The 25,934-nt window shown below is 42.7% G+C and overlaps 9 non-coding genes and 39 pseudogenes across 9 annotated transcripts; all 48 read right to left on the bottom strand.

The window, feature by feature from the left end:
* Window positions 1-6,914: 6,914 nt before the first annotated feature.
* Window positions 6,915-7,033, bottom strand: LOC132297498 (5S ribosomal RNA; annotated as a pseudogene).
* Window positions 7,034-7,180: 147 nt separating this feature from the next.
* Window positions 7,181-7,299, bottom strand: LOC132297439 (5S ribosomal RNA; annotated as a pseudogene).
* Window positions 7,300-7,445: 146 nt separating this feature from the next.
* On the bottom strand, window positions 7,446-7,564 carry LOC132297414 (5S ribosomal RNA; annotated as a pseudogene).
* A 147-nt stretch (window positions 7,565-7,711) lies between these two features.
* On the bottom strand, window positions 7,712-7,830 carry LOC132297510 (5S ribosomal RNA; annotated as a pseudogene).
* Window positions 7,831-7,977: 147 nt separating this feature from the next.
* Window positions 7,978-8,096, bottom strand: LOC132297348 (5S ribosomal RNA). Its single transcript, XR_009479207.1, has one exon. It is a non-coding gene; the product is annotated as a 5S ribosomal RNA (ribosomal RNA).
* Window positions 8,097-8,243: 147 nt separating this feature from the next.
* On the bottom strand, window positions 8,244-8,362 carry LOC132297425 (5S ribosomal RNA; annotated as a pseudogene).
* A 148-nt stretch (window positions 8,363-8,510) lies between these two features.
* LOC132297528 (5S ribosomal RNA) lies at window positions 8,511-8,629 on the bottom strand (annotated as a pseudogene).
* A 129-nt stretch (window positions 8,630-8,758) lies between these two features.
* Window positions 8,759-8,877, bottom strand: LOC132297342 (5S ribosomal RNA). Its single transcript, XR_009479201.1, has one exon. It is a non-coding gene; the product is annotated as a 5S ribosomal RNA (ribosomal RNA).
* A 145-nt stretch (window positions 8,878-9,022) lies between these two features.
* Window positions 9,023-9,141, bottom strand: LOC132297389 (5S ribosomal RNA; annotated as a pseudogene).
* An 87-nt stretch (window positions 9,142-9,228) lies between these two features.
* LOC132297428 (5S ribosomal RNA) lies at window positions 9,229-9,347 on the bottom strand (annotated as a pseudogene).
* Window positions 9,348-9,494: 147 nt separating this feature from the next.
* Window positions 9,495-9,613, bottom strand: LOC132297536 (5S ribosomal RNA; annotated as a pseudogene).
* Window positions 9,614-9,760: 147 nt separating this feature from the next.
* LOC132297453 (5S ribosomal RNA) lies at window positions 9,761-9,879 on the bottom strand (annotated as a pseudogene).
* A 147-nt stretch (window positions 9,880-10,026) lies between these two features.
* LOC132297330 (5S ribosomal RNA) lies at window positions 10,027-10,145 on the bottom strand. Its single transcript, XR_009479190.1, has one exon. It is a non-coding gene; the product is annotated as a 5S ribosomal RNA (ribosomal RNA).
* Window positions 10,146-10,292: 147 nt separating this feature from the next.
* LOC132297468 (5S ribosomal RNA) lies at window positions 10,293-10,411 on the bottom strand (annotated as a pseudogene).
* Window positions 10,412-10,560: 149 nt separating this feature from the next.
* On the bottom strand, window positions 10,561-10,678 carry LOC132297524 (5S ribosomal RNA; annotated as a pseudogene).
* Window positions 10,679-10,825: 147 nt separating this feature from the next.
* LOC132297454 (5S ribosomal RNA) lies at window positions 10,826-10,944 on the bottom strand (annotated as a pseudogene).
* Window positions 10,945-11,357: 413 nt separating this feature from the next.
* LOC132297308 (5S ribosomal RNA) lies at window positions 11,358-11,476 on the bottom strand. The gene has a single exon (XR_009479170.1). It is a non-coding gene; the product is annotated as a 5S ribosomal RNA (ribosomal RNA).
* Window positions 11,477-11,623: 147 nt separating this feature from the next.
* Window positions 11,624-11,742, bottom strand: LOC132297408 (5S ribosomal RNA; annotated as a pseudogene).
* A 148-nt stretch (window positions 11,743-11,890) lies between these two features.
* On the bottom strand, window positions 11,891-12,009 carry LOC132297333 (5S ribosomal RNA). The gene has a single exon (XR_009479193.1). It is a non-coding gene; the product is annotated as a 5S ribosomal RNA (ribosomal RNA).
* Window positions 12,010-12,156: 147 nt separating this feature from the next.
* On the bottom strand, window positions 12,157-12,275 carry LOC132297506 (5S ribosomal RNA; annotated as a pseudogene).
* A 147-nt stretch (window positions 12,276-12,422) lies between these two features.
* Window positions 12,423-12,541, bottom strand: LOC132297318 (5S ribosomal RNA). The gene has a single exon (XR_009479179.1). It is a non-coding gene; the product is annotated as a 5S ribosomal RNA (ribosomal RNA).
* A 347-nt stretch (window positions 12,542-12,888) lies between these two features.
* On the bottom strand, window positions 12,889-13,007 carry LOC132297534 (5S ribosomal RNA; annotated as a pseudogene).
* Window positions 13,008-13,154: 147 nt separating this feature from the next.
* LOC132297404 (5S ribosomal RNA) lies at window positions 13,155-13,273 on the bottom strand (annotated as a pseudogene).
* Window positions 13,274-13,420: 147 nt separating this feature from the next.
* On the bottom strand, window positions 13,421-13,539 carry LOC132297436 (5S ribosomal RNA; annotated as a pseudogene).
* Window positions 13,540-13,686: 147 nt separating this feature from the next.
* Window positions 13,687-13,805, bottom strand: LOC132297392 (5S ribosomal RNA; annotated as a pseudogene).
* A 364-nt stretch (window positions 13,806-14,169) lies between these two features.
* LOC132297515 (5S ribosomal RNA) lies at window positions 14,170-14,288 on the bottom strand (annotated as a pseudogene).
* Window positions 14,289-14,681: 393 nt separating this feature from the next.
* On the bottom strand, window positions 14,682-14,800 carry LOC132297487 (5S ribosomal RNA; annotated as a pseudogene).
* A 147-nt stretch (window positions 14,801-14,947) lies between these two features.
* On the bottom strand, window positions 14,948-15,066 carry LOC132297459 (5S ribosomal RNA; annotated as a pseudogene).
* A 146-nt stretch (window positions 15,067-15,212) lies between these two features.
* Window positions 15,213-15,331, bottom strand: LOC132297517 (5S ribosomal RNA; annotated as a pseudogene).
* A 146-nt stretch (window positions 15,332-15,477) lies between these two features.
* Window positions 15,478-15,596, bottom strand: LOC132297322 (5S ribosomal RNA). Its single transcript, XR_009479183.1, has one exon. It is a non-coding gene; the product is annotated as a 5S ribosomal RNA (ribosomal RNA).
* A 147-nt stretch (window positions 15,597-15,743) lies between these two features.
* LOC132297452 (5S ribosomal RNA) lies at window positions 15,744-15,862 on the bottom strand (annotated as a pseudogene).
* A 147-nt stretch (window positions 15,863-16,009) lies between these two features.
* LOC132297509 (5S ribosomal RNA) lies at window positions 16,010-16,128 on the bottom strand (annotated as a pseudogene).
* Window positions 16,129-16,273: 145 nt separating this feature from the next.
* Window positions 16,274-16,392, bottom strand: LOC132297494 (5S ribosomal RNA; annotated as a pseudogene).
* Window positions 16,393-16,540: 148 nt separating this feature from the next.
* On the bottom strand, window positions 16,541-16,659 carry LOC132297508 (5S ribosomal RNA; annotated as a pseudogene).
* Window positions 16,660-16,806: 147 nt separating this feature from the next.
* LOC132297448 (5S ribosomal RNA) lies at window positions 16,807-16,925 on the bottom strand (annotated as a pseudogene).
* A 147-nt stretch (window positions 16,926-17,072) lies between these two features.
* LOC132297368 (5S ribosomal RNA) lies at window positions 17,073-17,191 on the bottom strand (annotated as a pseudogene).
* A 180-nt stretch (window positions 17,192-17,371) lies between these two features.
* On the bottom strand, window positions 17,372-17,490 carry LOC132297443 (5S ribosomal RNA; annotated as a pseudogene).
* A 137-nt stretch (window positions 17,491-17,627) lies between these two features.
* Window positions 17,628-17,746, bottom strand: LOC132297513 (5S ribosomal RNA; annotated as a pseudogene).
* A 63-nt stretch (window positions 17,747-17,809) lies between these two features.
* LOC132297538 (5S ribosomal RNA) lies at window positions 17,810-17,928 on the bottom strand (annotated as a pseudogene).
* Window positions 17,929-18,075: 147 nt separating this feature from the next.
* Window positions 18,076-18,194, bottom strand: LOC132297324 (5S ribosomal RNA). Its single transcript, XR_009479185.1, has one exon. It is a non-coding gene; the product is annotated as a 5S ribosomal RNA (ribosomal RNA).
* Window positions 18,195-18,341: 147 nt separating this feature from the next.
* On the bottom strand, window positions 18,342-18,460 carry LOC132297516 (5S ribosomal RNA; annotated as a pseudogene).
* A 147-nt stretch (window positions 18,461-18,607) lies between these two features.
* Window positions 18,608-18,726, bottom strand: LOC132297440 (5S ribosomal RNA; annotated as a pseudogene).
* A 147-nt stretch (window positions 18,727-18,873) lies between these two features.
* Window positions 18,874-18,992, bottom strand: LOC132297397 (5S ribosomal RNA; annotated as a pseudogene).
* Window positions 18,993-19,139: 147 nt separating this feature from the next.
* LOC132297346 (5S ribosomal RNA) lies at window positions 19,140-19,257 on the bottom strand. Its single transcript, XR_009479205.1, has one exon. It is a non-coding gene; the product is annotated as a 5S ribosomal RNA (ribosomal RNA).
* A 147-nt stretch (window positions 19,258-19,404) lies between these two features.
* On the bottom strand, window positions 19,405-19,523 carry LOC132297383 (5S ribosomal RNA; annotated as a pseudogene).
* A 149-nt stretch (window positions 19,524-19,672) lies between these two features.
* Window positions 19,673-19,791, bottom strand: LOC132297446 (5S ribosomal RNA; annotated as a pseudogene).
* Window positions 19,792-19,938: 147 nt separating this feature from the next.
* LOC132297519 (5S ribosomal RNA) lies at window positions 19,939-20,057 on the bottom strand (annotated as a pseudogene).
* A 146-nt stretch (window positions 20,058-20,203) lies between these two features.
* Window positions 20,204-20,322, bottom strand: LOC132297407 (5S ribosomal RNA; annotated as a pseudogene).
* Between the last annotated feature and the right edge of the window lie 5,612 nt (window positions 20,323-25,934).

The raw sequence follows: 25,934 nt of genomic DNA, 5'->3' as shown, positions 1-25,934 counted from the left end.
TTTCCCATGCATTGGAATGGAATGAATTTGCAAGTTTAAAATCTTCTCCAGAAATTTCATTCATGCATTGTGTGATGTTCTGAAAGTTGGCAATTTTTCCATGCATTAGAAATTGCAAAGTTTGAAAAGTAAAAAAAAAAATATATATATATATATATATAAAATATATATATATTTCATTTTGTCCCAAGGCCTTCATCATTTCCATGTTGAATCCATGCAAAAATTTCAATCCATTTCATCCATGCAAAATTCTTCAAATTCAATCCATGCATAGGAAAAATGCATGCATTCCATACATATCTATATTGCATGCCTTCTTTCATATCCGAGCCACTGTGGGTTGCATGCATTCCTTTATCTTGCTTGCATGGCCACACATTGCAACATTCATTTTCCATGTTGCCTTATGTTGAATAATGATGCCCGCTGTCAACTAAGCTCTTCTCATAATGTTGCTCACACTGCATAATTCGAGTGCTCGCAGCTGCTCGAAGCTTCATCCAACTCTTCTCACCTCACAGCCGAGCTCTCTGTCAACACTTTGAGCACTCCAATTTCCAGTTTGAGTGCTCGAAAATCCCTCCCATCATTCGGTTGCTTCTGCCTCCAGTTCGAGCAATCATAACTACCCTTTGGAGTGCTCGCGGTCCATGCATTAAACCACCGAACCTACTGCTCTCAATTCGAGCACTCGCAATACCATTTCGAGTGCTCGACATTGCTTTCACCAAACACCCGAGACACTGCCTTCATTTCGAGTGCTCGCACGCTCATTTTCGAGCACTCGAAGTTAACCCCATCTCCTCTCATCACCCTAACATGAACCATCTCTCTCTCGGCCACACAAACCCACACCTCAACTTCCCATGCAAGCCTCTCCTCTCGGCACCCCAACTACACCCACACCACCCCACCATTCCAAACCCACAACCATCCTCCACTCTCATCCACTTCCCCAAACCATCTTCTTCTTTCTCCCACCCCCAAGCTCACCACCCTCTCGGCACTTCCACAAACCCACCACCAACCTTCAATCACCCCCACCTAGCGAGCAACAACCCATGCAATACCAACGCACCACCACACTCACTCTATCTCTCTCTTCAATATCACAAACCATACACCATCCCCACAATCAACTTCCTGCATGCATCAACCTCAAATCACCCTCCACCCCATCAACCATGCATGACCATACAAACCCACCACCCCACAACCATGCAACCAACTCCCATGCACAACCCCACCCCCAAGCTAACCACCCTCTCGGCCTCCACCATCAACACAACCATCCCAGCAACCCCCATGCACCAAAACCTCTCTCAGCCATTTCATCACCCCTTCACGCTCAACCTTCTCACCACCCTACCCTTCACCATCCTTGCTCTCGGCATCACCTAACCAACAACCCAACCACGACCCTCACCCCCTCATCCAACCTCACCTCTCTGCCAAATTTTCGAGCACTCGAAGCCAAGCTTCGAGTGCTCGCAACTGCTTGGGTCCTCTCACCCCTCGGCTCCCAACTCTCTGCCCATCTTTCGAGCACTCGAAGTCCAACTTCGAGTGCTCGAACCAAGCTTACCCCCTCTCATTTAAAAACCCCGAAGCCCCACCAATCTCACTCAACCTCAACTCCCCTCCTCGGCTGCCAACTCCCTCTCCTCCACCATCAACCCAACCTGCTGCAACACCCCAACACCCTTCCTCAAGCTTCACCAACTTCTCACACCCTCTCGGTCTCTCTCTCATCAACCCACCCCCTTCCCAAACCATCATTCCCTCGACCTTACACCTTCCTCTCTCTCGCACCAATTCCAAAACCAAACCACCCTCAAACCTCACCACCCCATGCAAACCCAACTTCACCTCCTTCACCTTATTCCCCACTCTCCTCTAACCCAAGCACCATCACCCACCTCCCACCCCTCCCCACCACTTATCCCACGCACAAAGGGCCTTTGGTTCTCCATTGTGGGGTAAGTTTCTTCCTTCTCTTTCTCTTTCACATTTTTGGTATCAATGGAGGATGGGCTTGCATGCAATGGAGATTTGTGATTGTTTGGGAGTAGTTATTACAATTGCAGGGCCAAAAATTTTTGGGTTTCATCATCCATCCCACTCATTTTCACCTTCTCCTTTTTGTGGTGCACGCCAGGTGTTCGCCAAAATTCCTCAACCAAGTCCACCTCTCTAAATGTCTCATGCCGGTCATTCTCGCCCTCCTAGACCCTCTGCAGGTGCCCGTGCTATCAATCGTGAGCGACCACGTGATCCTTGGGATCGAAAACAACTCAACTACGAGCTTTCTTTTCCGCTCACCGATGCCTTTGATATTCTACCCACAACTTCGTGGGCTGTAGCCGAATTGACTAACCGGCGTCTGCAGCACATTTGCGCGCCCCTTGCCAGGGTTGCCTACCCCCGTGTAGTGCGCCTTTTCTACCAGAATCTCCAATGCCCTGAAGAGCCACCCATTTCTCTCACTACATCCATTGATGGCACCACCTATGCTTTCACTATGACTGACATCATTCAGGTTTCTGGTTGCCCCATTGAGTGCCCCGATGACATTGTCAATCGTGAGAATCTCCCTTTATATGAGGAGCCGGATACATTAACTGTGGAGCAGATTGCCGCTGCCATTTGCACTATTGACGATCCTACTAGGCCCCGGTCTTTTATCCGCAAAACCAATCTTCCAGAACGCCTATGGTTCATTGACACTGTCTTCAAGCACAATGTCTGCCCTTTAGTGCATAGCACCGAGCGTCGGGGCCTCCTTCTGCAAGCCTTATATGCCATGGACCAAGGCCAATGGTTCTCCATCCTAGAGCTCATTTGGACCACATTTATGAGGTTTTGGCATGATGCTCATAATACACGGGTTCCGCGAGTTGAAAATCGGAAATTGCCTTTGCCGTTTTTCATCACTCGGCTCCTTCAGCACAAGGGTTTCGTTGTTCCTCCCCATGAACCAAAAGGCGAAAAGATTAAAATTTTTACCCAGCGCCGGTGGATCAATGTTCTTAGCCATTCTAGTACCCCTCAGCCTCCTGCTCCCCTGTTCATCCACGCTCCTCCTCCTCCTCCTTCTGAGGATGCTTCCACTGCAGTAGCCGCTGCAAGGGTAGAGCCTCCGGTCGACTCTCACCAGGACTAGGCTTTCATCCGGGCTAGCATTGCCGGTATTCATGAGCGACTGGATCGTTTTGAGAATTCTTTGTCCGCGTGCACTCAGACTCTGTATGAGACTTCTTCACGTGCCGAAGAAGATCGTCGTCTTGCTGCTGAAGACCGTCGTGTCACAGCTGAGGAACGTCGTTTGGCTTCCGCTGAACGGCGTAAGACTCAATCTCTCCTCCATTCCATCCTCGCCCGTTTACCCTCTGGACCATAGCTTGTTGCGAGTGTGGACCTTATCTTTTTGTTTCATATGTACCTATTTCTCTTGTATCTTTTGTTTTCCTTTTGAACTGTAAGAATTTGCTACGTATAGGTTGCTCTAGTCGACATGATCCCTGTACAGCTCTTTTTGTAATCATGTAAACTCTTTTTGCAATGCAAATTATTTCTGTTCTGTTAACTTTCGGTACATTCTTTTTCTGTATTTATGCTTGTGCTATTAATACTGTTTGTGGTTGTTTCTTTTTATTCTTCGTGATGCTCTCCAGGTTGCACAGTCCAATTCAAGTTTGGGGGTTTTTGTATCAAAATGCCGTTTCCTCCCCCTGGGTATTGTTGTTCCTTTTTATACTCTTTGTCCTTTTTGTCTCTAACTTACATCCATGTCCCACATTGAGGACACTGTGTAGTTTAAGTTTGGGGGTGCATCAAAGTATTCTTGGCATATTTTTGGTTTTATAATTTTTGCTAAGCGATGATAGTATAACTTAACACTTGTCGGAGATGAAACATATGTTTAATACCTTGTGTATAGAAGCAATTGAAATTTTTGAAAATAAAAAAAAATTTGAGTTGAAATGATTATGTAGATTCAAATTAGTCTGTATAAATGTTTCAATTAGATTCTTGCTGGATTTACACTCTTATAAGTTTCACAATGCACAGATGCACATTGGAAACTTAACTGTGAGGCATGCAACTTGATCAACCTTGACCTTGGCCTAGTTAATCTGATTTGATGAACCTGATAGATGAATATCTTTGGCATGATTTAAAAAATAAAATAAAAATAATAATAATAATAATAATAATAATAAAATAATAATAATAATAATAAAATGACCAGTTGACGTTCGTAGCCTTTCCAACTCGAGCTATTAAGCCCTTTGGAGTGTCTCTACACTTAACACCCTACAGCCGTCTGGTTTGGGAGTTGTTGGCCTAACGCTTGCTACAAGGGTTGGTTAGAAAGCTTAAAAGACTTAAACATTGCACGGTCATTCAAAAAAAATTGTAATAAATATGGTTAGCTAGAGTTCGTAGCCTTTCCAACTTGAGCTATTAAGCCCTTTGGAGTGTCTCTACACTTAACACCCTAAAGCCGTCTGGTTTGGGAGTTGTTGGCCTAATGCTTGCTACATAGGTTGGTTAGAAAGCTTAAGGGACTTTAGCATTGCACAACCATTCTATGTTTCGCTTATGAAAGTTGTCTTGAAAATAAAATCATGCCTTAGGGACTTCATGTAAAGGGGAATTCATAGATTTGAAAACTTGTGCCTTGGAATTGGAAAAGAAAGTAAAAGCCGCATCTTGAGGATTCAATTCACTTTCACTGGAGTTTGAGTTATTTCCATTTAAGAGATGACAATTGAATTATTTATATGGACTATGATGTTGATGCATGCATGTTGAAATGGTCTTTCCCATTTTTTTTGTTTTGTATCAATGCTTCATATATGGAAGGTAGTCTTCCCAATGATCCCGTCTCCAGCTCTTTATCTGTTTCAAGTTGTATTTGAGCTATGTTTATGTTTATCTTTGCCATGGTGAATATTTTTGAAATAGCATTCCCATGTTTTCATTCCATTGAGTTTTGCATTTTGGTTTTGCTAAGGGACTAGCAAAATGTAAGTTTGGGGGTGTGATAAGCGCTGAATACTGTATATTCAAGCGCCCTAAAGTACATTAACAAAGTCCATTAATTGATTATTTTATGTAGATTAACTCCATTTGCATGTTTTTATGCATTTTCAGGTGAAAGTGCAAAAAGGAAGCAAAAATGATGCCTTGTGGAATTTTGAACAAAAAGGATGCCATTTCTGAATTTCTGGCAGCAGTGATCCTGACTTTTGTCGCCATTTTTGACCTAGTAAACTCAAGAACTGGACTTCCCTCATAACATGAAAGATTTAGAGCTCTGAATCAGGTTTCCAAATCTTCAAACGGTATGTCATTCGGAACTTGGAGCAGAGAGTTATGGCCTTGTTACCAGAGGTGCGCAGAACTGCCTGGCAGCAATGCAATTCTGCCTTGATCTTCATTTTCGACCAATCAGACTTGAGAATTGGGTCTTCATCAAAACATGAAGTTTTTAAAGCACTGAATCAGCTCTCCAAATCTTCAAACAGATCATCATTCGGAGTTCGGGGCACAAAGTTATAGCAGTTTTACCAAAATAGGTCAGCGCTGAGCAAGAGGAGCATGTTGCACATTGCACTAAGTTAGAGTGCTCGAGATCACTTTTCGAGTGCTCGAAAATCAGGCAGATTGCACTCGGAAATGGCTCAATTTCGGCCACTTGCACATTGGTTTCCTCAATGCCATCTTCCTTCTTTATGAAGTGGTTGGAGGTGTTCCTTGGAGGAGAGAGAGAGGGTGTTGTTGGAGAATAAAAAGCTACCAAAGGCCACACATTTGCTATCTTTGATTTTAGCAAGATTAGAGGAGAGAGAAGAGAGCAAGGAGGAGGGTGTTCTTGAGTGCTACAGTAGGAGCACGAAAATGGAGTCTTGGATGGAGCTTCTTCCTTCTTCTAGCTTAGCAATGGGTAACTAATTCTTTCTCTAGGGAGGTGATGAAGTCCCTCCCTTGTAAGCATGTCCTAGGATAGTCTATTTTGGGGATTTGCCATGTATATTTTATGGTCTTTTCATAACCAAGAGCACCTCATTTGTTGTAATGAATGTTGATACATGTATGGATGATTTCTTTAAGTTGATTATCTTGTCTTAGATGATGTCTTAGAGTAATCATATTGCTTGAGTTTTTCATGGTGAGAGTGGAAGCAAGGTTATGAAATGGTTTCATGGCATGTTGATAGGTGACTTTGATAGACCATTGCTTAGGAAATCCTTTGATGGTGTATGCTTAATCTCTAACTCCATGTGCTTTATCATTTTGTCAAAAACTTGATAGTCTCTCATTTAAGTAAATGTGTATAAGCTACACCTTAGTTAGGTAGTCTAAGCATGTTTATCTTTTGATGGATTATACTTGTTTGAGACCTAATGTACCTCTTGATTACTTATATGGCAACCATGTGTTGCTATGTAAGTCTTGACCATCATATGTTGTTTTTCCCCCAATTTAGGTCTAATCTAGCATATGTATAGGGATGGAGGCGGATTCACTTCCCTAGTCTCCTCTTCTTAATCTTTTCATCCTAAATTCCTTGCAAATTAGTGTTTTATGCACTTTGAATTCCTAATTTAAGTGAAAACAAACAAAACCTCTATGAACACCCCTTCATCATCCTAAGAATGACTCTAAACACTTAGGTTGCCTTAGACTAGCGCAGTCCCAGTGGTTCGACTTACCCGACCAATAGCCCTATTTTACAATGATTCGTGCTATTGCGAAGAGGGTTGATTTATAATTGATTTCGACCGTCGATCACCACCCCGTTCTATTGCCGTTGCTGACGCCTTCGCTCGCCATAAATAAATAAACTAATAAAAATATACACACACATTAATGAAATTTAAAATCCGAAACTAAATAGAAACGGGGTGCAACATAAGGACTTCCTTGGGGGTCACCTATCCTAGTACTACTCTTGCCCAAGTGCACTTCACTACGGAATTTTGATTGGATCCGATGCATTAGTGCTGGTATGATCGCACCCGACAAACTATCGCCTCCATTTCTCTTTAAGGCAATTCCCACCTCGTTCTATTGCCTATGCTGACGCATTCGCTCAGCATAAGTAAATAAACTAATAAAAATATACACACATTAATGAAATTAAAAATCCAAAACTGAACAAAAAAAGGGAGTGCAACATGAAGACTTCCCAGGGAGTCAACAATCCAAGTACTACTCTCGTCCAAGCGCTCTTAACTGCGGAGTTCTGATGGTATCCGGTGCATTAATGCGGGTATGATCACACCAGACAAATTCTTGCCTCCATTTCCTTTTAAACCCATTCCCACCCCGTTATATTGCCCTTGCCGACGTGTTCACTCGCCAGAAATAAATAAACTAATAAAAATACACATACACATTAGTGAAATAGAACATTGAAATCAGACAAAAAAGGGGTGCAACACGAGGACTTCCTAGGGGGTCACCAATCCTAGTACTATTCGTGCCCAAGCACGCTTCAATGCGGAGATCTGATGGGATCCGATGCATTAGCGATGGTATGATCGCACCCGACAAACTCTCACATCCATTTCCCTTTAAACCCATTCCCATCCGGTTCTATTCCCCTTGCCGATGCATTCGCTTGCCATAAATAAATAAACTAACAAAAATATACACACATATTAAGGAAATTAAAAATCCGAAACTAGACAAAAAAGGGGTGCAACACGAGTACTTCCCAGGGGGTCGCCCATCCTAGTACTACTCTCGCCCAAGCGCGCTTAATTGGGGAGTTCTGATAGGATACGGGGCATCAACGATGGCATAATCACACTAGAAAAACTCTCGCCTCCATTTCCCTTTACACCCATTCCCACCCCGTTCTATTACCCTTGCCGACGCATTCACTCGCAATAAAAAAATAAACTAATAAAAATGTACACACACATTAATCAAATTAAAAATCGAAAACCGGACGAAAAAGGTGGGCAACCCTAGGACTTCGCAGGGGGTCACCCATCCTAGTACTACTCTCGCCCAAGCACACTTAACTGCGAAGTTCTGATGGGATACGGTGCATTAGTGCAGGTATAATCGCACCCGATAAACTCCCGCCTCCATTTCCTTTTAAACCCATTCCCACCCCGTTCTATTGCCCTTGCCGACGCGTTCATTCACCATTAATAAATAAACTAATAAAAATATACGCACACATTAATGAAATTAAAAATCCAAAACTAGACAAAAATGGGGTACACCACGTGGACTTCCCAGGGGGTCACCCATCCTAGTACTACTCTAGCCCAAGTACGCTTCACTGTAGAGTTCTGAAGGGATACGGTGCATTAGTGCTGGAATGATTGCACCCGACAAACTCTCACCTCCATTTCCCTTTTATACACATTCCCACCCCGTTCTATTGCCCTTGCTGACGCGTTCGCTCGCCATAAATAAATAAACTAATAAAAATATACACACACATTAGTGAAATTAAAAATTCAAAACCGGACAAAAATTGGGTGCAACATGAGGTCTTCCCAGGGGGTCACCCATCCTAGAACTACTCTCACCCAAGCGCGCATCACTGTGGAGTTTTGGTTGGATCCGATGCATTAGTGCTTGTATGATCGCACATGACAAACTATTGCCTCCATTTCTCTTTAAGCTAATTCCCACCCCGTTCTATTGCCCATGCCGACGCATTCACTCGCCATAACCAAATAAACTAATAAAAATATACACACAATCAAAATCAGACAAAAAAAGGATGCAGCACGCGGACTTCTTAGGTGGTCACCCATCCAAGTACTATTCTCGCCCAAGCACGCTTAACTGCGGAGTTCTGATGGGATCCGATGCTTTGTTACAGGTATGATCACACCCGACAAACTCTCGCCTCCATTTAAATTTAAACCTATTCCAACCCCGTTCTATTGCCCTTGCCGACGTGTTCGCTCGCCACAAAGGAAACTAATAAAAATATACTGACACACTAATGAAATTAAAAATCCGATATCGGATAAAAAAAGGTGTGCGACACGATAACTTCCCAGGGGGTCACCAATCTTAGTACTACTCTCGCCCAAACACGCTTAACTACGGATTTCTAATGGGATACGGTGCATTAGTGCTGGTATAATCGCACCCGATAAACTCACGCCTCCATTTAAATTTAAACTAATAAAAATATACACACACATTAATGAAATTAAAAAACTAAAACCGAACAAAAAAGGTGTGTAATACGAGGACTTCCCAGGGGTTCACCCATCCTAGTACTACTCTTGCCCAAGCTTGTTTAATTGCGGAGTTCTGTTGAGATCCGGTGCATTAGTGCTGGTATGATCGCACCCGATAAACTCTTGCCTCCATTTGCCTTTAAACCCATTCCCACCCTATTCTATTGCCTGTGCCGACGCATTCGCTAGCCATAAATAAATGAACTAATAAAAATACACACACACATTAATGAAATTAAAATTCCAAAACCTGATAAAAAAGGTGTACAACACAAGGACTTTCTAGGGGGTCACCCATCCTAGCACTACTCTCGCCCAAGCGCGCTTAACTGGGGAGTTTTGATGAGATCCAGGACATTAGTGTTGGTACGATCGCACCAGACAAACTCTCACCTCCATTTCCCTATAAACCGATTCCCACCCCATTCTATTGCCCTTGTCGACGCGTTCACTCGCCACAAAGGAATAAACTAATAAAAATATACTGACACACTAATGAAATTAAAAATCCGATATCAGATAAAAAAGGTGTGCAACACGATAACTTCCCAGGGGGTCACCAATCTTAGTACTACTCTTACCCAAACACGCTTAACTACGGATTTCTAATGGGATACGGTGCATTAGTGCTGGTATAATCGCACCCGATAAACTCACGCCTCCATTTCCCTTTAAACCCATTCCCACCCCATTCTATTGCCCTTGCCAATGCGTTCGCTCGCCATTAATAAATAAACTAATAAAAATATATGCACACATTAATGAAATGGAAAATCCAAAACCGGACAAAAAAGGGGTGCAGCACGAGGACTTCCCAAGTGGTCACCCATCCTAGTACTACTCTCGCCCAAGCGCGCTTCACTGTGGAGTTTTGATTGGATCCGGTGCATTAGGGCTGGTATGATCGCACCCGACAAACTATTGCCTCCATTACTCTTTAAGCCAATTCCCACCCCATTCTATTGCCCATGCCGACGTATTCGCTCGCTATAAGAAAATAAACTAATAAAAATATACACACACAATAATGAAATCAAAAATCCGAAACCAAACAAAAAAGGGGTGCAAATCGAAGACTACCCAAGGGGTCAACCATCCTAGTACTACTCTTGCCCAAACACGCTTAACTGTGGAGTTCTAATGGTATCCGGTGCATTAGTGCTGGTATGATCGCACTGGACAAATTCTGGCCTCCATTTCCCTTTAAACCCATTCCTACCCCATTTTGTTGCCCTTACCAATGCGTTCGCTCGCCACAAATAAATTAATTAATAAAAATATACACATACACCTTAATGAAATAAAAAATTCAAAATCTGACAAAAAAGGGGTGCTATACGCGAACTTCCTAGTTAGTGGCCATCCAAGTACTTTTCTCACCCAAGCACGCTTCCCTGCAGTGTTCTGATGGGATCTGATGCAATAGTGCTAGTATGATCGCACCCGACAAACTCTTGCCTCTATTTCACTTAAATCCTATTCCCACGCCGTTCAATTGCCCTTGCCAACGCGTTCACTCGCCACAAATAAATAAACTAATAAAAATATACACACACATTAATGAAATTAAAAATCCGAAACCGGACTAAAAAGGGGTGCAAGACAAGGACTTCCTAGGGGGTCACCCATCCTAGTACTATTCTTGGCCAAGCGTACTTAACAGCGGAGTTCTGAAGGGATCCAGAACATTAGTGCTGGTACAATCGCACCCAACAAACTCTCGCCTCCATTTCCCTTTAAACCCATTCCCACCCCGTTTTATTGCCCTTGTCGAAGCGTTCGCTCGCCATAAATAAATAAACTATTTAAAATATACACACACATTAATGAAATAAAAAATCCAAAACCAAACAAAAAAATGATGCAACACGAAGACTTCCCAGGGGGTCACCAATCCTAGTAGAACTCTCACAGAAGCGCGCATCACAGCGGAGTTCTGATGGGATTCGGAGCATTGAGGCTGGTACGATGGCACCCAACAAACTCTCACCTCCATTTCCCTTAGAACCCATTCCCTCCATGTTCTGTTGCCCTTGCCGACGCGTTCGCTCGCCATAAAGAAATAAACTAATAAAAATATACACACACATGAACGAAATTAAAAATCCGAAATCGGACAAAAAAAGGGTGCAGCACGAGGACTTCCCAAGGGGACACCCATCCTAGTACTACCCTCGCCCAAGCATGCTTCACTGCGGAGTTCTGAAGGGATCCGGTGCATTAGTGCTGGTATGATCGCATCTAACAAACTCCCACCTTCATTTCCCTTTATACCCATTCCCACCCCGTTCTATTGCCCTTGCTGGCGCATTCACTCGCCATAAATAAATAAACTAATAAAAATATGCACACACATTAATGAAATTAAAAATCCAAAACCGGACAAAAAAGGGGTGCAACATGAGGTCTTCCCAAGGGGTCAACCATCCTAGTACTACTCTCGCCCAAGCGCACTTAACAGCGGAGTTCTAATGGTATCCGGTGCATTAGTGCTGGTATGATTGTACCAGACAAATTCTGGCCTCCATTTCCCTTTAAACCCATTCCCTCCCTACTCTATTGCCCTTGCCGATGTGTTCGCTCGCCACAAATAAATAAATTAATAAAAATATACACACACCTTAATGAAATAAAAATTCAAAATCTGATAAAAAAAAGGGGTGCAACATGCGGACTTCCTAGTGGGTCACCCATCCAAGTACTACTCTCGCCCAAGCACGCTTCACTGCGGAGTTCTGATGGGATCCGATGCATTAGTGCTGGCATTATCACACCCAACAAACTCTCGCCTCTATTTCACTTTAAACCTATTCCCACGCCGTTCTATTGCCCTTGCCGACGCGTTCGCTCGTCACAAATAAATAAACTAATAAAAATATACACACACATTAATGAAATTAAAAATCCAAAACCGGACAAAAAAGGGGTGCAAGACGAGGACTTCCCAAGGGTTCACCTATCCTAGTACTACTGTCGCCCATGCTTGCTTAAATGCGTAGTTCAGATGAGATCCGGTGCATTAGTGCTGGTATGATCGCACCCGACAAACTCTCACCTCCATTACCCTTTAAACCCATTCCCATCCCGATCTATTGCCCTTGCCGTCGCGTTCACTCGCCACAAATAAATAAACTAATAAAAATATATACACACATTAATGAAATTAAAAATCAGAAATGGGACAAAAAAGGTGTGCAACACGAGGACTTCCCATGCGGTCACCCATCCTAGTACTACTCTCGCCCTTGCATGCTTAACTGCGGAGTTTTGATGGGATTCGGTGCATTAGTGCTGGTATAATCGCACCCGACAAACTCTCGCTTCCTTTTCCCTTTAAACCCATTCCCACCTTGTTCTATTGCCCTTTCCAACGCGTTCGCTTGCCATTAATAAATAAACTAATTAAAATATACGCACACATTTAAGAAAGTAAAAATCAAAAATCGAACAAAAAAATTGAATATTTTAAATGTGTGCTTTAATGTGTGCGTATATTTTAAATAAACTAATTAAAATATACGCACACATTAAAGAAACTAAAAATCGAAAATTGAACAAAAAAATCGAATACTTTAATGGGTACGTATATTTTAAATAAACTAATTAAAATATACGCACACATTAAAGAAACTAAAAATTGAAATCGAACAAAAAAGTGGTGGAACTGGAGGACTTCCAAGGGGGTCACCCATCCTAGTACTATTCTTGCCCAAGCGCGCTTAACTACGAAATTCTGATGGGATCCAGAGCATTAGTGCTGGTACGATCGTACCCAACAAACTCTCGCCTCCATTTCCCTTTAAACCCATTCCCACCCCGTTCTATTGCCCTTGCCGAAGCGTTCGCTTGCCGTAAATAAATAAACTAAAAAAAATATACACGCACATTAATGAAAATTTAAATTCGAAACCAAACAAAAAAAGGATGCAACACGAGGACTTCCCAGGGGGTCACCCATCCTAGTAGAACTCTCGCCCAAGCGCGCATAACTAGGGAGTTCTAATGGGATCCGGAGCATTAGTGCTAGTATGGTCGTACCCAACAAACTCTCGCCTTTATTTCCCTTTAAACCCATTCCCTCCCTGTTCTGTTGCCCTTGCCGACGCATTCGCACGCCATAAATAAATAAACTAATAAAAAAATACACACACATTAATGAAATTAAAAATCCAAAACTGGACAAAAAAAGGGAGCAACACGAGGACTTCCCAGGGGGTTGCCCATCCTAGTAGAACTCTTGCCCAAGCGTGCTTAACTGCAGAGTTCTGATGGGATCGGGTGCATTAGTGTTGGTATGAACGCACCCGACCAACTTTCGCCTCCATTTCCCTTTAAACCCATTCCCACCCCATTCTATTGCCCTTTCCAACATGTTTGCTCGCCATATATAAATAAACTAATAAAAATATACACATACATTAAAGAAATTAAAAATCCAAAACTGGACAAAAAAGGGGTGTGACACGAGGAGTTCCCAGGGGGTCACCCATCCTAGTACTACTCTTGCCAAAGCATAGTTCACTGTGGAGTTCTAATGGGATCTGGTGCATCAGTGCTGGTATGATCACACCAGACAAACTCTCGCCACCATTTTCTCTTTAAACCAATTCCCACCCCCTTCTATTGCCCTTGCAGACGCATTCGCTCGCTATAAATAAATAAACTAATAAAAATATACACACACATTAATGAAATTAAAAATCCGGAACCGGACTAAAAAGGGGTCCAAGTGCACTTTTCTGCGGAGTTCGAATGAGATCCAGTGCATTAATGCTCGTATAATCGCACCAGACAAATCCTCGCCTCCATTTCCCTTTAAATCCATTCCCACCCCATTCTATTGCCCTTGCTAACGCGTTCGCTCACCATAAATAAATAAACTAATAAAGATATGCACACACATTAATGAAATTAAAATCCAAAACCAGACAAAAAAGGGGTGCAACAAGAGGACATCCCAAGGGGTCACCCATCCTAGTACCACTCTCGCCCAAGCACGATTCACCGTGGAATTCTGAAGGGATCTGGTGTAGTAGTTCTGGTATGATCGCACCTGACAAACTCTCGCCTCCATTTCCCTTTAAACCCATTCCCACCCCATTCTATTGCCCTTGCTGACACGTTCGCTCACCACTAATAAATAAGCTAATAAAAATACACACACGCATTAATGAAATTAAAAATCCGAAACCGAACAAAAAAAGGGGTACAACATGAGGTCTTCCCAGGGGATCACCAATTGCGTGCTTCACTGCGGAGTTTTGATTGGATCCGGTGCATTAGTGCTGCTATGATCGCACCCGACAAACTATTGCCTCCATTTCTCTTTAAGCCAATTCCCAACCCATTCTATTGCCCAAGCCGACGCATTCACTTGCCATAAGAAAATAAACTAATAAAAATATACACACACATTAATGAAATTAAAAATCCGAAACCGAACAAAAAAGGGTGCAACATGAAGACTTCCCAAGGGGTCAACCTTCCTAGTACTACTCTCGTCCAAGCGCACTTAACTGCGGAGTTCTGATAGTATCCGGTGCATTAATGCGGGTATGATCGCAACAGACAAATTCTGGCCTCCATTTCCCTTGAAACCTATTCCCACCCCGTTCGATTGCCCTTGCCGACGCGTTCGCTCGCAAAAAATAAATAAACTAAAAAAAATATACACACACATTAATGAAATAAAAAAATCAAAATCGGACACAAAAGGGGTACAACACGCGGATTTCCTAGGAGGTCACTCATCCAAGTACTATTCTCTCTCAAGCACGCTTCACTGCGGAGTTCTGTTGGGATCCGATGCATTAGTACTGGTATGATCGCACCGGACAAACTCTCAGCTCCATTTCACTTTAAACCTATTCCCACCCCGTTTATTTCCTTTTCCGAAGTGTTCGCTCGCCACTAATAAATAAACTAATAAAAATATACACACACATTAATGAAATTAAAAATCCGAAACTCGACAAAAAAGGGGTTCAATGCGAGGACTTCCCAGGGGTTCACCCATCCTTGTACTACTCTCGCCCAAGCTTGCTTAACTGCGGACTTCTGATGAGATTTGGTGCATTACTACTGGTATAATCGCACCCGACAAACTCTCGCCTCCATTTTCCATTAAACCCATTCCCACACTATTCTATTGCCCTTACCGACGCATTCGATAGCCATAAATAAATAAAATAATAAAAAAATACACACACATTAATGAAATTAAAAATCCAAAACAAGACAAAAAGGGGTGCAACACGAGGACTTCCCAGGGGGTCACCCATCCTAGTACTACTCTCGCCCAAGCGCACTTAAATGGGGAGTTTTGATGGGATCCGGTGCATTAACGCTGGTATGATCGCACCAGACAAACTCTCGCCTTCATTTCCCTTTAAATCCATTCCCACCCCATTCTATAGCCCATGCCGACGCTTTCGGCCACCACAAATAAATAAACTAATAAAAATATACACACACATTAATGAAATTAAAAATCTGAAATCAGAAAATAAAGGTGTGCAACATGAGGACTTCCTAGGGGGACACCCATCCTAGTACCACTCTCTCCCTAGCACGCTTAACGGCGGAGTTTTGATGGGATAGGGTGCATTAGTGCTGGTATAATCGCACCCGACAAACTCTCGCCTCCATTTCCCTTTCAACCCATTCCCACCCCGTTCTATTGCCCTTGCCGACGCATTCACTCGCCATTAATAAATAAACTAATTAAAATATACACACACATTAATGAAATTAAAAATCCGAAACCGGAAAAATAAGGGGTGCAACATGAGGAGTTCCCAGGGGTTCACCCATCCTATTACAATAGTCGCCTAAGCACGCTTCACTGCGGAGTTCTGAAGGGATCCGGTGCATTAGTGCTGGTATGATCGAACCCGACAAACTCTTGCCTCCTTTTCCCTTTAAACCCATTCCCACCCCGTTTAATTGCCTTTGCCGACGCGTTCGCTCAACATAAATAAATAAACTACTAAAAATTTGCACACATTAAGGAAATTTAAAATCCGAAACTAGACAAAAATGGGGTGCAACTTGAGGACTTCCCAGGGGGTCACCCATCCTAGTACTACTCTCGCCCAAGCGTGTTGCACTGCGGAGTTTTGATTGGATCCGGTGCATTAGTGCTGGAATGATCGAACCCAACAAACTATCACCTCCATTTCTCTTGAAGCCAATTCCCACCCCGTTCTATTACCCATTCCGACGCATTTGCTCGCCATAAGTAAATAAACTAAGAAAAATTTACACACACATTAATGAAATTAAAAACCCGAAACCGAACAAAAAAAGGGGTACGACACGAAGATTTCCCAGGGGGTCAACCATCCTACTACTAGTCTTGCCAAAATGCGCTTAACTGCGGAGTTCTGATGGTATCCGGTGCATTAGTGCTGGTATAATCGTACAAGATAAATTATCGCCTCCATTTCCTTTCAAACCCATTCCCACCCCATTCTATTGCCCTTGCCGACGCGTTCGCTCGCCACAAATAAATAAACTAATAAAAATATACACACACATTAATGAAATAAAGAATTCAAAATCAGATAAAAAGGGGGAGTAACCCGAAGACTTCCTAGGGGGTCACCCAGCCTACTACTATTCTCGCCCAGGCACGCTTCACTGCGGAGTTCTGATGGGATCAGATGCGTTAGTGATGGTATGATCGCACCCGACAAACTCTCGCCTCTATTTCCCTTTTAACCTATTCCCACCCCATTCTGTTGCCCTTGCCGGTGCGTTCGCTCGCCACAAATAAATAAACTTATAAAAATATACATACACATTAATGAAATTAAAAATCTGAAACCGGACAAAAAAGGGGTGCAATACGAAGACTTCCCAGGGGTTTACCTATCCTAGTACTACTCTCACCCAAGCACGCTTAACTACGGAATTCTGATGAGATCCGGTGCATTAGTGTTGGTATGATCGCACCCGACAAACTTTCACCACCATTTTCCTTTAAACCCATTCCCACCCTGTTCTATTGCCCCAGCTGACACGTTCACTCGGCATAAAAAAATAATAAAAAAATAAAAAATAAAAAAAAATAAAAAAAACTAACAAAAATATGCATACACATTAATGAAATTAAAAATCCGAAACTGGACAAAAAAGGGGTGTAACACGAGTAATTCTTAGGGGGTCACCCATCCTAGTACTACTCTCGCCCAAACGCGTTTAACTGGGGAGTTCTGATGGGTTCCTGGACATTGACGCTGCTATGATCGCACCAGACAAACTCTCGCCTCCATTTCCCTTTACACCCATTCCCACCCCGTTCTATTGCCCTTGCCGACGTTTTCGCTCGCCATAAATAAATAAAGTAATAAAAATATACTCATACATTAGTAAATGAAAAATCCGAAAAAGGGGGTGCAACATAAGGACATCGCATGGGGTCACCCATCCTAGAACTATTGTCACCCAAGCGCGTTTAACTATGGAGTTCTGGTGGGATCCGGTGCATTAGTGTTGGTATGATCGCCCCCGACAAACTAACAAAAATATACACACACATTAATGAAATTAAAAATCCAAAACCGGACAAAAAAGCGGTGCAGCACGACGACTTTCTAGGGTGTCTCCCATCCTAGTACTATTCTCGCCCAAGCACGCAAAAATGTGGAGTTTTGATGGGATCCAGTGCATTAGTGCTGGAATGATCGCACCCGACAAACTCTCGCCTCCATTTCCCATTAAACCCATTCCCACCCCATTCTATTGCCCTTACCGACGCGTTCGCTCGCCATAAATAAATAAAATAATAAAGATATACACACACATTAATGAAATTAAAAATCCAAAACTGGACAAAAAAGGGATGCAACACAAGGACTTCCCAAGGGGTCACCCATCCTAGTACTATTCTCGCCCAAGCACGCTTAACTGTAGAGTTCTGATGGGATACAGTGTATTAGTGCAGGTATAATCGCACCAAATAAACTCTCGCCTCCATTTCCCTTTAAACCTATTCCCACCCCGTTCTATTACCCTTGCCCACGCGTTCGCTCACCATTAATAAATATAATAATAAAAATATACACACACATTAATGAAATTAAAAATCCCAAACCGAACAAAAAAAGGGTGCAGCACGAGGACTTTCCAGGGTGTCTCCCATCCTAGTACTACCCTCGCCTAAGCATGTTTAATTGCGGAGTTCTGATGGGATTCGGAGCATTAGTGTTGGAATGATCGCACCTGACAAATTCTCGCCTCCATTTCCCATTACACCCATTCCCACCCCGTTATGTTGCCCGTGCCGACGCGTTCGCTTGCCAAAAATAAATAAACTAATAAAGATATACACACACATTAATGAAATTAAAAATCCAAAACAAGACAAAAAAAGGGTGCAACAAGAGGACCTCCAAAGGGGTCACCCATCCTAATACTACTCTCGCCCAAGCACACTTAACTGCGGAGTTATGATGGGATACAGTGTATTAGTGCTGGTATAATCGCACCAGATAAACTCCTGCCTTCATTTCCCTTTAAACCAATTCCTACCCCGTTCTATTGTCCTTGCGGACACGTTCGCTCGCCATTGATAAATAAACTGATAAAAATATACACACACATTAATGAAATTTAAAATCCAAAACCGGACAAAAAAGGGGTACAACACGAGGACTTCCCAGGGGGTCACGCATCCTAGTACTACTCTCACCCAAGCACGCTGCACAATGGAGTTCTGAAGGGATCCAGTGCATTAGTTCTGGTATGATCGCACCCAACAAACTCTCGCCTCCATTTCCCTTTATACAGATTCCCACCCAGTTCTATTGCCCTTGCCGACGCATTCGCTGGTCATAAATAAATAAACTAATAAAAATATACACACACATTAACGAAATTAAAAATTTGAAACAGGACGAAAAAGGGATGCAACACGAGGACTTCCGAGGGGTCACCCATGTTAGTACTAATCCCGCCAAAGCACGCTTCACTACGGAGTTCTGAAGGGATCCGGTGCATTAGTGCTGGTATGATCGCACCCGACAAACTCGCACCTCCATTTCCATTTATACCCAATCCCACCCCACTCTATTGCCCTTGCCGACGCGTTCGCTCGCTATAAATAAATAAACTAATAAAAATATACACACACATTAATGAAATTAAAAATCCAAAACCGGACAAAAAAGGGGTGTAACATGAGGTCTTCTTAGGGGGTCACCCATCCTAGTACTACTCTCGCCCAAGCGCGCTTCACTGCGGAGTTTTGATTTGATCCGGTGCATTAGTGCTGGTATGATCGCACCCGATAAACTATTGCCTCCATTTCTCTTTAAGCCAATTCCCACCCCGTTCTATTGCCCATGCCGACGCATTCGCTCCCCATAAGTAAATAAACTAAAAAAAATATTTGCACACACATTAATGAAAATAAAATTTTGAAACCTAACAAAAATGGGGTGCAACAAGAATAGTTCCCAGGGGGTAAACCTTCTTAGTACTACTCTCACCCAAGCGCACTTAACTGAGGAGTTCTGATGGTATCCAGTGCATTAGTGCTGGTATGATCGCACCAAATAAATTCTCGCCTCCATTTCCCTTTAAACCCATTCCCACCCCATTCTATTGCCCTTGCCAACGCGTTCGCTCGCCATAAATTAATAAACTAACAAAAATATACACACACATTAATGAAATAAAAAAATCAGAATTGGACAAAAAAGGGGTGCAACACGCAGACTTTCTTGGGGGTCACCCATCCAAAGACTATTCGCACCCAAGCACGCTTCATTGCGGAGTTTTGATGGGATCCGGTGCATTAGTGTTGGTACAATCGCCCCCGACAAACTCTCACCTCCATTTCCCTTTCAACCCATTTCCACCCCGCTCCTTTGCCCTTGCCGACGGGTTCGTTCGCCATAAATAAATAAACTAATAAAAATATACACACACATTAATGAAATTAAAAATCCCAAATCGTACAAAAAATGGTGCAGCACGAGGACTTTCCAGGGTGTCTCCCATCCTAGTACTACTCTCGCCTAAGCATGCTTAACTGCGGAGTTCTGATGAGATCCGGAGCATTAGTGCTGGAATGATCGCACCCGACAAACTCTCGCCTCCATTTCCCATTACACCCATTCCTATCCCGTTCTATTACCCTTGTCGATGCGTTCACTCGCCATAAATAAATAAACTAATAAAGATATACACAAACATTAATGAGATTAAAAATCCAAAACCAGACAAAAAAGGGGTGCAACGTGAGGACTTCTATGGGGGTCACCCGTCCTAAAACTACTCTCACCCAAGCAAACTTAAGTGCGGAGTTATGATGGGATACAGTGCATTAGTACTGGTATAATCGAACCCGATAAACTCGCGCTTTCATTTCCCTTTAAACCCATTCCTACACCGTTCTATTGTCCTTACCGACGCGTTCGCTTGCCATTAATAAATAAACTAATAAAAATATACACACACTGATAAGCGCCGAATAATGTATATTCAAGCGCCCTAAATTACATTAACAAAGTCCAGTTATTGATTATTTTATGTAGATTAACTCCAATTCTATGTTTTTATGCATTTTCAGGTTCATTGGCCAAAATGGAACAAGAATAAGGCCTTGTGGAATCTTGAGCAACAAAAGGTGCCAATGCTGAATTCTGGCAGCAGTAGAGCCTGGACTTTGCTTGCCATTTTGACCTTCCAAACTCGAGAACTGGACTTCCCTCATAACATGAAAGATTTAGAGCTCTGAATAAGCTTTCCAAATCTTCAAGTGATTCATCATTCGGAGTTCGGAGCAGAGAGTTATGATCTTCACAACAGAGGTGCGCAGAACTGCCTAGCAGCACTGATGTACTTCCTTTCTCCCCATTTTCGACCAACCAGACTTGAGATTTGGGTCTTCATCAAAACATGAAGTTTTTAAAGCACTGAATCAGCTCTCCAAAGCTTCAAACAGATCGTCATTCGGAGTTCGGGGCACAAAGTTATAGCAGTTTTCCCAAAATAGGTCAGCACTGAGCAAGAGGAGCATGTTGCACATTGCACTAAGTTAGAGTGCTCGATGTCACCAAGCGTGTGCTCGAAAATCAGGCAGAATGCCCTTCGGAAATGGCTCATTTCAGCCCACTTGCACATTGGTTTCCTCAATGCCATCTTCCTTCTTTATGAAGTGGTTGGAGGTGTTCCTTGGAGGAGAGAGGGTATTGTTGGAGCATAAAAGGCTACCCAAAGGCCACATATATCATTAAGCTTTATCTTGAGCAAGAGAAAGGAGAGAGAAGAGAGCAAGGAGAAGGGTGTTCTTGAGTGCTACAGTAGGAGCTCGAAAATGGAGATGAGGATGATGCTTCTTCCTTCTTCTAGTTCACCAATGGGTAACTAAACCTCATCTAGGGAGGTGATGAAACCCCTCCCTTGTAAGCATGTGTTAGTATAGTTTATTTTTGGGGATCACAATGTATTTTTGATAGTCTTTCCATGGTCAAGAGCCTCATTTTTGTTGTAATGAATGTTGAATGTTTTAAATGATTATTGTGAGTTATTCATCTTGTCTTGGATGGTTGCTTTTCTTAATCATATTGCTTGCACTTCCATGGTGACAATGGAAGTTAGATCACGGAATGGTTTTAATGGCATGGAGTTGGAGAACCTAGATAGTTCATGGCTTAGGGTTTCCCTTTGATGGGCTATACTTGATTCTTAGCTTTATGTGCATTCACCATTTAAATTAGGGCTTGATAATCCTTGGCTTAGTAAGCATGTTCTAAGCTACATTTTAGTTTAGGTAGTTGATCATGTGAACCTTTGATGGTTTATTCTTGCCTTTCTAATTAAATGAACTTCTTAAGGATATTATAGCAACCTAGTATTGTTATGTATCATGACTATCATATATGTTGTTTTCCCCTTAAATTAATCTTAACCTAGCATGTGTATAGGGATGGAGGTGGATTCATTTCCCTAGCCTTCTTTACTTGTACTTCGCTCCCTTGAATTCTTGCAATTTATTGTTTTATGCACTTTTAATTTCCTAGCTTAAGTGACATCCAACAAAACCTCTATACACCCTTCATCATTCTAAGAGTGATTCTAGACATTTAGGTTGTATTAGACTAGCGTAGTCCCTGTGGTTCGACTTACCCGACCAATAGCCCTATTTTACAATGATTCGTGCTATTGCGAAGGTTGATGTTAATTGACCAACCGATCAATTTTTGGCGCCGTTGCCGGGGACTGCAAACGGTTTAGCAACCGAAGTTTCTAGGGTTAAATTTAGTTTGATTGTGAATATTGTGTCTTGTGAATATTCCTTGTGTGTTTTGACCACCTTTGTGTTTTAAGTGTTGTAAGATTCTAGGGACTCGAAGCTCGCCGTGGGAATGCTAGCAAATTGTAAGTCTAGAGGACCCCAGGTAAGTCTCGTGACTTCTAGTTTCGAGTTGTGAATATTGTGCATGTGTTAAATTTAGTTTTAGTTTAGTTGTGAAGCCCTTGTTGAGGCTCTTATCCTGTTTAAATTTTGTATTAAAGCATCGGTCCTTGTCGTGGCCATTTACATTTTCCGTCTTGATAATTGAGGAGAAAGGGAACATCGTATGTGGAGTTGTGGTTGATGAATTGCTTTGTTGAGTTTATGCTTTATTGTTGATGTTCGGTCGTAGGTCACTTTCCTTACCCACAATCGATTCGCCCATTGATATCAATTCTCTTGAAAGAACTCTTAGACGGAACCTTAGGGAACCCACTCTTACAAGGGACCTTGAAACTGGATTCAATATAATGGGGGATAACGTAGGAAATCCGGGGAATGAAAGGGCTGAAATTCCTAATATCGAGCCAATGACTCTTAGAGATCATTTCATCCCTACCACCTATGCTTCTCCATCTTGCATAGTGATGCCAAACATCGATGCAGCTCAATATGAGATCAAGTCTAGTACCATTCAAATGCTTCCATCATTTCATGGCTTTGATAATGAAGATCCATACAAGCATCTTGATGAGTTCCTTGAAATCTGTTCAACCATCCGGTTGAGAGGTTTTCCGGACAATGCACTTCATCTCCATCTCTTCCCATTCTCCCTAAAGGATAGGGCAAAATATTGGTTGAACTCCCTCGCTCCCAACTCTATTACTTCTTGGGCTCAATTGCAATAAGAATTTCTTAAGAAGTATTATCCGGTGAGTAAAACCAACCAAATGAGGCGTTCCATTCTAAGCTTTTCTCAAGTTGATGGAGAACAACTCCACGAGAGTTGGGAAAGGTTACAAGATCTTCTTCGGAAGTGTCCTCATCATTTGATCCCAAAATGGCAATTAGTGCAAGCTTTCTATGCCGGCTTGACCGAAACCCATAGATTCATGGTTGATTCTTCTTGTGGTGGGATGTTCATGTCCAAGAATGCGGATGAGGCTTGGACCTTACTTGAGAATTTGAGTGAAAATTCACTTCAACACAATTCTCGTAGGGCTCCGACCGCAACCACTCCAAACAACACCAACCCTTGTCAACCAAAGTCAATAAGGGAGGAATCATCTCAAGTGGATGCCATCGCTCATAAATTCTATCAATTGATGGCACCACATCTTCCTCCTTCATTGTCTCAAAATTCGGCAAGTTCAGTTTGTGCTTCATGTACTAGTCCATTCCATCTCTCGGAAGATTGCCCCACATCGGAGCAATTTCCTAGTCCCAACCAAGAGCAAGCTAATGCCATGTTCTCGCGGCCCGGGAACAATCCATATTCCAACACCTACAATCCGGGTTGGCGTGATCATCCGAATTTCTCATGGCGGCAACAAGCCCCACAGAATTCCCAATTCCAAAACCAAGGGCGGCAAAATCAGCCCTCTTCTCAATATCAAGGTAGACCTTTCCAAGCCTCTTCAAGCTACCGTCCTCCTTACAATCCAAATGTCTCCAATCAACCTCCTGTGTGTCCAACTGACGAGATAGTAGCTGCAAACAAGCAAATGATGGAATCATTAAATAAGCAAATAATGGATGCCAACAAGCAACTCTTGACATCCTTGCAGCCTACTCTCCAAATGGTTCACTCTCATACTCAATCCATAGCTAATCTCGAAAATCAAGTAGGCCAAATAGCTAACTCGGTGAATCAATTGCTTCAAAAGGACAAGGGCAAGCTTCCCTCTCAACCTTTTGAAAATCCTAGAGGAATGCATGTGATTGACGAAACCCCTCCTCCGAGTGGGCCGACTCATGAACAAGTTCAAGCTATCACCACCCTTCGGAGTGGTAGAGTGGTGGACAACAAGGTCGATGGAGACAAAAGTGAAGAAGTTTCGCCGTTGAAAAATCCAAATTCAAGCTCTTCTAATCCAAATTCTTGTCCCAATACCATTCACGGATATCCCACACATGTCTCCCCAAATGTGGAAACTACTTATGAGCCAAAAGCTCCGTTTCCTCAACGTCTTCAAGAGTCGACACACTTTGGGAACAAGAATTGTAAAATTCAAGACATGTGGGAAGTCTTCAAGCAAGTGAAGATTAACTTGCCCCTGTTGGATGCTATCAAGCAAATCCCCCCCTATGCAAAATTTCTCAAAGATTTGTGCACTCAAAAGCGCACTTCTAAAAATCATTTGCCAAAAAAAGTGAGGTTGACTGAAAATGTTAGTGCTATTATTCAGCACAGCACTCCCCCGAAGTATAAGGATCCGGGTGCCCCCACAATCTCGTGCGTCATTGGTGACAGCAAAATCGAGAGGGCCCTCCTTGACTTAGGAGCTAGTGTGAATTTAATTCCATACTCGGTCTACCTACAACTTGGTTTGGGCGATCTTAAGCCGACTTCCGTGGTTTTGCAACTTGCCGATAGATCGGTCAAGCATCCACGAGGTATTCTTGAGGACGTCATCATCAAAGTGGACAAATTCTACTTCCCGGTAGATTTTGTGGTTCTTGATACGGAACCAGTCCATGACCCAAAAAAGCACATTCCCGTGATCCTTGGTAGACCATTTTTAGCTACGGCTAATGCATCAATTAATTGCCGAACCGGGGTGATGGACATTGCTTTTGGAAACATGCAAGTCAAACTCCACATCTTTCATGCAACTCAACATCCCTCCAATGAGGATGATTGTTTTCTTGTGGATGTCATTGATGAAGTGGTCGAAGAATCTCTCCCCTTCATCCTAAGCAAAGATCCCCTTGAAACTTGTATGTCTCATTTTGACTTCTCAAACTTTGATGTTGATCAAGCCATTCAAGAAGTCAATTCCTTGCTTGATATTAATGCTATCATGGATGTACCTCCTTGGAAAATTCCAAAAGAACCACTTCCCCAACTTTCCACCACTCCTCCGGTCCCATCATTGTTATCTCCGCCACAACTTGAGCTTAAGCCGCTCCCGGCCCATCTCAAGTATGTGTTCCTTGGTCCAAAGCAAACCCTTCCGGTCATTATTGCCTCGGACCTTCAAAAAGACCAAGAGACCAACCTTTTAGCGGTGCTCCAAGAGCATAAAGAAGCTATTGGTTGGACAGTGGCAGATTTGAAAGGAATTGACCCCTCCATTTGTATGCACCGCATTCATATGGAGGATGACGCAAAGCCTACTAGAGAGGTCCAGCGCCGGTTAAATCCAAACATGAAGGAAGTGGTCATGAAAGAGGTGATCAAATTGCTAGATGCGGGAATCATCTATCCTATCTCTGATAGCAAGTGGGTGAGC

The sequence above is a fragment of the Cornus florida genome, unplaced genomic scaffold (genome assembly GCF_030987335.1).
Source record: "Cornus florida cultivar Cherokee Brave unplaced genomic scaffold, ASM3098733v1 CherokeeBrave_3.0.0_Hap2_Chr02, whole genome shotgun sequence".
In the NCBI taxonomy this organism is placed as follows: domain Eukaryota; kingdom Viridiplantae; phylum Streptophyta; class Magnoliopsida; order Cornales; family Cornaceae; genus Cornus; species Cornus florida.
Note: the sequence above shows the minus strand (reverse complement) of the source record. Positions and strands in the feature narration are given on the sequence as shown.